At 40.8% G+C, this 9,729-nt stretch overlaps 1 protein-coding gene across 3 annotated transcripts in view; it reads left to right on the top strand.

The window, feature by feature from the left end:
• Window positions 1-4,046: 4,046 nt before the first annotated feature.
• The window catches only part of znf385b (zinc finger protein 385B), a 91,908-nt gene continuing 86,225 nt past the window's right edge, over window positions 4,047-9,729 (top strand). For 2 of the 3 annotated variants that reach the window (XM_055031451.1, XM_055031449.1), the window contains exon 1: window positions 4,049-4,292. The gene's annotated coding sequence lies outside the window, so the exon portion shown is untranslated. Of the gene's footprint in view, window positions 4,293-9,729 lie in introns of all 3 variants that reach the window. The other variant, XM_055031450.1, reaches the window with a different exon arrangement.

Below are 9,729 nucleotides of genomic sequence, written 5' to 3'. Positions count from 1 at the left end.
GCTGCACGGATCGGAGTAACGTTAAACAAGCTGGAAACTTTAATATTATTCAATATTGTATTTACTCCAGTTATCTTTGTCTCATGTTGCATTTCTTTTGATGAGCCAAAGCATAAAAGTGTGGCAAAAAAAAAAAAAAAAAAACGACAGAAGAAATCTCTAAGGCGGCAAATACTTGTTCTCGTTGCACTGTGTGTCTGAGTTTGATTTTTGTTGTTCTGTTAATTTTAAAAAAAGCCCACCTTGTATATATGTCTTTTTTTAACTGCTGAGGAGCCAAATGCTCAGAGTCAAATCCCCTGTGTTCATTTGTGTTTTCTGCCAAAAACAACAACAAAAATAAATCAGAAAGACCAAACCAACAGGAAGCCTGTCTCCCAGCACTTTCTGACTTTATTTTCCTCCTCCTGCAGCTGCTTGCTGGTTCATGATGAAGACAACTTCTTCAAAATTGCAATTATATAAAAACATATCAGGCGAAGCCCCAAAACGGCTGGCAACTCCATGCTATCTGTGCTGCACACCTTACTACTTTTAGGCATGGATTAATACACAGTTGATGCTTCAAACACTAACGAGGCCGGTTGATTATAAAACGTAGCAGAGCAGCAACATCAGAAATGTTTCCAGGTTAAATACAAAACTATATGTTCTTTAGGTTTCTGAATAAAACAACAAAATGCCAACTTTAAAGCCAAACTAAGGGCAAAACCTGACTTGAAACCTTTTTTTTGCCTTATTATTTGTATTCCTTTCCAGCTCATAACGATAAATTACTGAGTAAATAACAGCTTTATGTGGATAAGTGAGTAATTCTGATGTGATTAAACATGTTCTAAAAATCCTCAACTCCCATCTGCCAAATTGGTTGCGTAAGGAAAAAGAAGCGTAGCAAATGCTACATCTATTTTAGTGACGGTGTAATCAGGCGGCCCCCTCACTACAGCGACGTTGGTTAAACGCGTCATTTTCTTTCTCGACTTACACGGCCACATGAAGGATCGAGCGAGGGGTCACAGGGAAAAAAAAGAGCGAAAAGAGGTCAGAGGTCAGCTTAAGGAGAGGAAACCCATGCAGGTTGGCATAAAGCGGATTTTCATCAATAAGCAGCCAAGAGAGCTGCTATCAACACCTCAGCGTGAAATGTTGAGCCCGTCTGGCGTCCAGCTTCCTGACGGACATCGAAAAGTGGTGTCTGTCACTTGTCCTACAGATGTCTCTGTAGGACAAATGAATCAATCCACCCTGAGACGCGCAGATGTACTTTTTTTGTTGTCGTGCCAAATCTGCCTCTGATAAATCCACTGATGTAAATAAATGGGGTTTTTTTAGAAATCACAAGCCGGATGAGCTGGAGGTAAAGAGGAGCAGTGTGTTAAACACATGCCTGCTCTCTCATTAGTAGTCCTTTCACACAGATTTTCAAATTGCATTTTTCCTTCGAGAACCAGAAACGGTACTGATGTGTGTTGGACCTGCAGACACAGATCACAGTCAGAGCAGCACCACTTTTCTTTTTTCTTTTTTAAATAGTTCAATTTAACATTCAAATTGTTCTTTTAAGATGTCACATCATCCTGTACTGGCTGGAAACAAATAATTTCACTTGTTTATCACTCGCTTTATCCTTAAAGCAGGAATGTTCAACTACGTTAAAGGATGCTAAACCAGCTGGTGCTAACATTACAGTGCTGCTCGTCTTTCTGCTCAGAGAGAGTAGAGGCTGGCTTTCCCATCGATCGCTAGCCGAGATCATCACCGTTCCTTAGCTGGTACGTTGTGTTTGAACAGAACAAAAAAAAAAAGAGAGAACCACAACTTCACCGATTGGACAAGTGGAAATTCTGCTGGAGGAATCCAAGTCAATGGCAGAAAGTTCAGACGGAGCAGAGAAGGCGGATGAGAATCGAGTAGGAAAAATCGACCTGCTCACCTTCCGTCTGCTTCCTTCTGACCCCAATGAAGACCACAAGCAACAACCGCAAGACTTACTTGATATATTAGTTTTCTCAACACCGCTGGAGCTTTGCAGAAATTCCTCAAAAAGTTTGGACAGGGATAAAAGACTGAAGCCTTATCATCACTGAAGTCACAATCTTTCCTCGGATTTAATTTACTCAGATCGCCTTATCACCCAGACAGCAACAGGTATGCTATTAAGCCGAGCGTTACTGCAGTCCAGTCAAATTTGTAACCCGAAATATCTGCCAAGAAGAATAACATCAGTAGCTCCTCGACTGCTGGTGTAATTAAACTGTCTTTCTCTCCTGTGGGTTCAAGTTTATTCTTCCAGACTCACGACGGTCAACGGTAAAGCGCCCAGTTCACGTATCGACTTCACGGCTCACGTCCCTCTCTCTCTTGAGCCACGTTGTTTTGTTCTGAGGCAGAACTTGAGACATCAAGTGCATCTAAAAAGCAAATGTTGAAAGAGATCATTTCGTATGAAGCATGTCTAAAACAAAGTGGGAGCAAAAAGTCATACATGAAGCAACGATTCTAGAGAAACCAGCTTCCAGGTGAGCATTTTCAGATGACCAGACCATTTGAGCATCAGACTAGTGTCAATTTTAGACGTGTTTAGAAAAATTAAACAAAAAAAGACATTTTTTGAAAAAAATTTGGTAAATCGACCACTGATTCAGTTCACATAAATGTTACTGTCTCTCCCAGGCATAGACATCCGAATGAAATGTCACATAAATCCTTTTTGATCTTTCAAGTTTTAAAAGGATTTGCTTCACCCACTGAGCTTTCCAGTAAGTGTGTAACTGGGATCAACTCAATTCAACGATATTCTGCAACTCGTGTAGAAACTTCTTCCAGAAGTTGTTTGCAGATGCTGATGTTTGTGGGCAGAACGGATCCGCCGACCCGAAGAGTCCACCATAGATCATAACTTGATATGCCATATTAAGCTATATTTTAGGAATGAAACTATTGCTGCTGATTTTATATGTGAACTAAACTCCACTGCATTTTCTTTCAGTTCAACTTTCTGAGGCCACGCTCTCTGTCTCTCCATGTTTCCCTTCGCTGTAGCAGTTTTCAACAACAAAAGCATCCATTAAAAAAGACCTTGGTCTGTGCGTCTGCAGTTAAATCCTGGTTTCTACAGAGAAAAATCTGTTTTCTTCTGACTCACTCCTGTGGGGAATTTTACCATTTCTCACCTCACTTAACAAGCTTTAATGTTAAAGCTTGCTGCTGAAGCGCCTATTTTCCACGTTGGATTTGATGGCTTTCAGTTTAGGAGCTGCAGGTTCTCATGGTCAACAACGTTTACTGACAAGATGGGTAAATAAAAAAAATAAAAATAAATAAAGATTAAAATCTTAAGCATTCATGAATAAAATAAAGCTTCCTCACGTTGTGCAAAAAGAAGAAGAAAAAAAATAGTTTGTTGTGGTCCTTATTGGAAGATGTTCCATTTTTAATAACATTTCTATTTTTCTTCTGCAGAAAGTTAAGGATTGGACTCTGCAGCAGAAAAGGAGAAAATGTACATTTTCCAGTTTTTAATTTCTGTCCTTTAAAAAAAAACACACACACTTTTTCCAAACGCATCTTCATAACTGGAGTGTTGTTTTATTGACACTAAAGACAGATTTCTCTGATAGCTCTCAAGTCTAGAAATCCTTTCTTTTATATGGCAAAATATTTATAGAGAGCCTTCTGGGGATCCACTGGACCTCCTGTTTCCAGCTCCAGCAGCAACAGACTTACATCTAACATGAAGCCATTTGATGCAACCTGAGGGTCAGTCGGAGTGGAGTGGCACAGCAGAGACCACCCAGCAAACCCACGCAGAAACCAGGAGGAAAGTAAGACGATCCCCTCACTATGACGCCTCCTCCGGACCCTGCGGAAAAACTGAGTCGGTTGACTGTAAATACAAAAAAGATGATGAACAACACGGTCTGTGTAACACCTTTCATATGTCCTGTTTCTATTTGTTGAGCGCGTGAGTGAAGGGTGGAGGGAGAGAGGGAGGGGGGTCAGACATGCGCAGTGCGGAGGCAGTGTGCAGCGGAGAGCGCGCGACTCTCTCCGGCTCCGACAGAGTCCCGGAGAGTCCCGGATACCTGAAGGATGACGCGCTGACGGACCGATGGCGGCTCGGCCGACGTGCGAGCGGAACCAGCGGGCTGGAGACGCTGCTCGGTTCGGGGTGGCTCAAAAGTGACCGAGCGGGCAGCCGGTTCAGTGAGAGAGAGCGGAGTTGAGCGCTTTGGACCAGCAGGACTCTACTTTCTCCATTCATCCATCCATCATCAGCTCCTCTTCATCCGGTGAGGCACCTTGCTCCTTCTTTCTCCTCCTCTCTCGCTCCACGTCTTTCCCTCTTTTCTTTTCTGAGTTGGTTGCTGTGAGCCGAGCCCTTGCTGCTTTATGAGCCCACAGCATGATACTGCCGTATTCTTGTCCAGATTATTTGTCAGTTCATTTAATCAAGTCATTTTTTCCCCCATTGGATAAATCTGCTGAAAGGGTTAGTCTGATGATGTGCTTCTTCTATCTTTTGAAGCAAAACAGTCCCTTCAATTTGTTTAAATGGTCAATTCTTGTGCTCATTGTACATTTATTTAGGTTTTTTAGTATTATCGGCGTAGTTTTGACATTTTATGAGAAAGTATGAGCAAAGGGAGCCTGTTCATATCAAAAGCTAAATGCAAAGTTGTTTTTCCTTCTTTTTTTTCTTTTCCTTTTTGGCTGCTATCGTTTTTTGCTGTAGTTTTTGCTGATTAAACAAAACTAATCTGTTTTGGCAGAATAACAAGAACTCACATTACCATTGTAGAGTGGCACATTTTTTTGTTTCCCAGAACTAACAAAATGTTTTGCGTCTATCCTGGAAACATGCCGTAAATATCCAAAAGTGAATGACATTGAGGTCACACTCTCACAACTTCAAGGTTAAAGGCAGCCCGTCCCCGTCCCGAGTCAGACGCACGCATATTTAGGCTTTTAAATACGACGGGGTCGTGTTGTGGGTTTGACCCTGCAGCCTGGGTTTTGTTTTCAACCCAGAAAATGAGCTAAAAGGTCAAACGTGAAGGGCGGGTTAAAAAAGGAACCAGCTGCCCAAAAAAATAGAAATGTAATGTTTGTGTTAAAACAAACGTTGTTCATCCATTGATAATTTTTTTTTAACACATTGAAAGGGATTGTTTCATCTGTCTGCAGCAGTTAGAGGGAAGGCATCTTGGTTGACCTTTCAGAGTGTGTTGACCATCACAGGGCAACACAGAAACATACGACGTAGATCATCGTACTATGAGCTTACAGTATCTCCGGTCGATTAGCGTCTAATTACAGCGGCCAATTAACCTGCAATGCATGGCTTTAGATAGTAGGAAGGAGGCCACTTTACCCTGAAAGCAACAGCAGATAGTTGTGTCTGAATGTTTTGTGTTTTTAATTATTTCTGCTTTTGAAGTGATAAGGAAGAGTTACATTACAGTCTAACAGATCACCCTGCCACACATTTCCAGTTTGTGCCATGCAGTTGGAGGTGCAGTCTCACAAAATGAAAAAAAAATAACAATTGCAATGTCAGCAGCCTTCATTATTCAGCCTTTCCAACATCTGCTTTTGGCTTTTGAAAGCTATAGACGAAAACTATAACTTTGCACGCAGCTCTCGCGCCGCTCACAGAGTACGCGCTGTACATTTGGGAAGCTTAAGACAAAATGTACAGGTTCCCAATATAAACTCGTCCACCAGGCAACTGGTGAACATAACATTCATCATCACGCTTCCTCGTAACACGTCAAACATTTGCGTATCCTGTCACTCGCCAGTCACCCAAACACGACGTTGCCACGGAACATTTGGTCTGCTGCTAACTTATTTAGCAACAGATGAGATGAATAAGTTAGCAACTACTATTTGGGAAGCGACTTCTTTAATGATCACGCAGCCCAGTGTGGACGTTTAAGCCCTAATTCACACTTCTTACTCCACTTCACTGCCTGTCAGAGTCATTTTATCCACCTGCACTCGCCCACTAGGATATGCAAGGGGGTGTCTGTCTATAATCACATAGCATTTGGGTTGAACAGATGGTCCAGCAGGGTTTTTGTGTGCTGCAGAATTAAGAAACTTTGGTCATTTGGAACATCTGGGTGGACAAATTGTCTTTTGTTTATTTAATTTTGAAAGATTTTTTTTTTCCGTCTTTAGGAAGTTAAAATAAAAATAAAGTTTTACGGTCAAAGCAAAGCATGAAGTATTTCCACCATGTAAATGCTACGACTGAAAGTTTGGTGTAATTTAGCTCGTTTTAAGAATATGACAAATTTCACCGCAATTGCAAGTGAACTTTGACTGAAACTCTAAAACGCTGCACTTTCTTTATTCTCTTTAGCTTTTAACTAGCAGACACACAAAGGTCGTTACGATTAGAAAATCAAACGCAAATGGACTTTGCAATATTACATCAACTCTTCTTTGAAAATTGTGCAATAAGATGTTGCATGTTTGAGGTTTTCACTAAATATAAAAGGGTCTTCTCATCTCATTTCCATTCTCATTATACAGCAGATGGAATAACTCTTTGGTGAATCCATTAAACATGAGCAGAAATGTTCATGGAGATGTAATTTATTCTCATCAATGATTCTAACATGTCTCTTGTGTGTATTGAACGCACTTTATTATTGATATGAAGTCCAGTACTATGATTCCCTCCCATGAACACACACACACTTTCAAAGCTGGCAAACTAGTCCTTTCCTTTCCTTTCGTTTTTCTCTCTCCTCTCCTCTCCTCTCCTCTCCTCTCCTCTCCTCTCCTCTCCTCTCCTCTCCTCTCCTCTCCTCTCCTCTCCTCTCCTCTCCTCTCCTCTCCTCTCCTCTCCTCTCCTCTCCTCTCCTCTCCTCTCCTCTCCTCTCCTCTCCTCTCCTCTCCTCTCTGCTCTCCTCTCTTTTCCTCTCCTATCTTCTCTCCTCTACTCTTTTCCTTTCCCCTTCATTTCCTTTACTTTTATTTCCTTTTCTTCTTTTTCAAATACATTGAAGTCTTTCCTTCACTGCACCATCTCGTCCTCTTTGTTTCTCGCCTATTGCCTTCCTTCCTCAGCTCTATATTTTTTCTCTCACTTTTCTTCTACAGTTTTCCTCCTTTGTGTCCCATGTGAAACAAACCGGACATCAATCACTCTGTCCTTTTTACCCTTCCTACCTTTCCTTTTGTTCCCTCCATCACTCCATGCTGCCTTCTGCGCTTCAGTCTTTTTTCCTGCTGTGATGCTGCTCTCTGATTGGATGTTCAGACCTTTTCACAGTTTGTGTCAGACTTTCCTTTTTCTAATTAGCACTTTTCACCTTGATTAAAGGAGAAGTCCTCTCTAGCAGAAAGAGAAAAGGGGAACCTTTAGTTTTGGGCAGGAATAAGTTAAAGATCAATGGTGCTGTTATAAATAAGTTATAAGAGACTAGTTCTTCTCTTTCTGCTGATTTATTTTGTAAGTCCATGTTTCCAAAACTTCTAAAATTAAATTGTGTTTACACAACGGCGGAACAAAAAGTCAAATAGCGATCAGAACAATGTAGTTTGCATTCCACGCGATGAAACTTTGTGAACTCTCTGATAAAGTGATGTGTTTTTGTAACCCTTTACTTGTACAGAGGTGTGCATTTGAGCCTTATGCAACTTTGCCAACGTCTTAAAGCGATGCACGACGAGCAGACTCTGTTTTAACTTGCCTATAATCTGAAGAGGTACAGCAGAACTTTACCAAAATTACTTTAAATTGTTGATTTAAAAGGCCAGTACAAAATGTCCCCCTATGAAGCAACCGAAGCAATAATAAAGATATAAATGCACGTTCTTGAGTCTTTTCATAGGTTGTCAAATTGCGTAATGTCAGCAAGTTTTAGATGTGTCCCTTATTCAACACAACCAGTTTAGATACACAAACCATTACCAGGCCTCTGCAGAATTTTATGTCAACTGCAAAAAGAAAGCCCATGCAAGACTAAGGAAAAGAAAATATCAAAATGAATGACGCTGCAATATCTCAGAGCCAGTGTTGTTCTAAGGTAGGGCTTTGGCTGGATAAAACACACTGTTTTTGCTTTTAATACCGCAGATTAATCCGCCTGTCGAATTACAAAAACAACTGGCTGCTAGATAAATAAATAAATCGGCCATTAAGCTGTTGGTGAGTGGTAGTGCTCTGCAAGAGGGCATTATTTTATGTCATCCCAACCTGCTGATAGACAGTATTAAATTGTTGCCAGACAATAATACCCAAATGTTAGAGATTAACCTCATAAGAGACTTTTTCCTCAACCTTTAGGTCCATTTTTAACTGACAGACTGCACATAAAAGGTCTAAAATCCCAATGAGAAGCATTTACAGTTTAACAGTATAGGTAGATATGTCCTTCGGTAATACACTTGCTCTTCTTTTTTATTTTTTCGCCTTCACATAAATCAATTTTTATCTATTTATAGCTTATGACAGCATTCCTACACACAGTGTCTGCATGTGTGTTGTTGTGTGCCAGGACTCCAACAGTGGGCAGATTGAGGAGCAGCATGTTGTTACGTCAGGGCAGATTAGTTTGGAAACATGCAGGGAGCACACACACACGCACGCACACACACACACATGCACGCATAGATGCAAAAATAAAATAAAATCACACACACAAACTGTTGTTTCTGTTCTGAAGCTACTGATTTTGAGTGTCTGTATGTGTGGACAGACAGCAGCAGGCAGGTGTAATGAGCTCAGCTAACAACTCCCTGCTTGTCTTGTTTGAACAGACACATCTGTCTTTAATTGAAAGCAATATTTCACACAGTCGCAGTGCTTTTTCGTTTCTTTTCCTTCTTTCATTTCGGACCCAGCGAGATAACTAGCACTTAGCTGTTAGCCTAGCATAGCTTTTGGAAATGCAGGGGTTTGCTGTTAGCTTGATATAGCAATCAAAAGCATGGGGTTTATTTTGGCATGGCAATCAGAAGCATAAAAGTTAGCTTAGCATATTAATCTTAAAATAATCTGTGTAGCTGTTGGTTTAGCTGTTAGCCTAACATATTGATCAGAAACATGTGGCTTAGCTTTGCAAGATTATCAGGAAAAAAAATGACTTTAAAGGGGGAAATTATTATTCCGCTCATCGAAAACATGCTTGAAGTCTTGCTTTGACTCATTTATGCATAAGGAATCCTTGAATCTCCTGTTGCAAACATTCATGTTTGCCCTCCTGCTCCTGCGATGCGCCGCCTATTTACCCAAAGCTCCGTTTTGGAGCTTCAGTCCCCAGCTGACCTCCCGCCTCCACAGGCATCAATGGACGGCGTGAAGAAGCGTTGTTGTGATGATGCGCTGAGGACAGTGTCGGAAAGCGTAGACGACTCTCAAGAAGACAAAGGCCGATTTCAAGGCGTCAGATATAATGCAAAGTCAAATTTCTTTTAGATTTTGACATATATAAAATTTTTATGCCAACTGACGGTACCATATAACTTGATTGTGCTATGAAGTGCCACTCTGTGCCTTGAAAAACTATTCAATTCCTTGTGATGTATAGTGATCAGAAACATTGGGGTTTTGCTTACCATATTGATTAGAAACATGGAACTAATATTAACATAGCAAACAGAAACGGCAAGCTTGGCAAAATGATTTAAAACATGCCGTCGAGCTTTGTAAAGTAATCAAAAACACTGGGTTTGGCATCTGGACATATTTCTGAGATCAAACAATTACTT

The sequence above is a fragment of the Poeciliopsis prolifica genome, unplaced genomic scaffold (assembly GCF_027474105.1).
Source record: "Poeciliopsis prolifica strain line A6 unplaced genomic scaffold, Auburn_PproV2 SCAFFOLD007, whole genome shotgun sequence".
Classification (NCBI taxonomy): Eukaryota; Metazoa; Chordata; class Actinopteri; order Cyprinodontiformes; family Poeciliidae; genus Poeciliopsis; species Poeciliopsis prolifica.
This window is presented reverse-complemented; position numbering and strand designations above follow the sequence as displayed.